Here is a 968-nt window from a genome sequence, read left to right as displayed (position 1 = left end):
ACATTAAGTATAATAGGAAAGCATCCAACCGGAAAGTGTATACACTGTAGCCAGCCAGAAACTGTTGAGCATGTTTTACTGCTATGCAGGAAATATAGCAGGCTACTCAGAGAAATGTGTTTTTCCAGACACTGAAGAAAGCAAAATTCTATGACTTGTCGCTATCAGGACTGTTGGGGAAAACATCAGGCAATATATATTGTGAGATTATTAAGTTTCTAAGAGAAATTGATACATTTAAAATAATCTAGAGTTTTGGTTCTTTCTTTTGTTTATTGTTTTCTGCTTAGTCTCTTGTCCACACTCCAGTCCAGTTGGTGGCGGTAATGCACCTACAAGTTGGTTTGCCAACCGCCAATAAACACGAAAGAAGAAGAAGAAGAAGAAGAAGAAGAAGAAGAAGAAGATAAATCACGAGTTAGTTGCTGAGTTTACCGTTTGATAGTTCATCACGTAAACTCAATCTGCGTGATTTTGCAACTTTTGGTTAACCTGGAAATCATCTTGTTGTCATGGCGATAAGACTTTGTGGTGTTTTTATACTGGTTGCAGCTTCTATTCAAGACTGTGGTGAGTATCGTTTAGTCAACATTAACCTGTTGGCCAACTACAACTTCTGGCCGTGTCAAAATGTTACTGCGTTATTATTTTCAAACAGAAACAAAAAGGCATATTTGCACTTACTTACACTATCTCCAAAAAAAAAATCTCTTCTTTATGTATTGTTATTTTAATTATTCTGCACTCGCATATTAATGTTTATGTGTGTAGATGGGGTCCTGCGCTTCGCCTCCTACTATCAAGATCACATGGTGCTGCAGAAGTCTCCAGAGAGAGCTGTAGTTTGGGGCTATGGATCCGAGGGGGCACAGGTGATATTCACCTTGTCAGGACAACACCAACAGAAAATCTCAAAGGCCACAGTGACAAACGGTGAGTAAAACCATTTTATTTCAGATCTGATATTT

Source organism: Notothenia coriiceps, unplaced genomic scaffold (genome assembly GCF_000735185.1).
Source record: "Notothenia coriiceps isolate Sejong01 unplaced genomic scaffold, NC01 NC01_scaffold00008686, whole genome shotgun sequence".
Lineage (NCBI taxonomy): Eukaryota > Metazoa > Chordata > Actinopteri > Perciformes > Nototheniidae > Notothenia > Notothenia coriiceps.
This window is presented reverse-complemented; position numbering follows the sequence as displayed.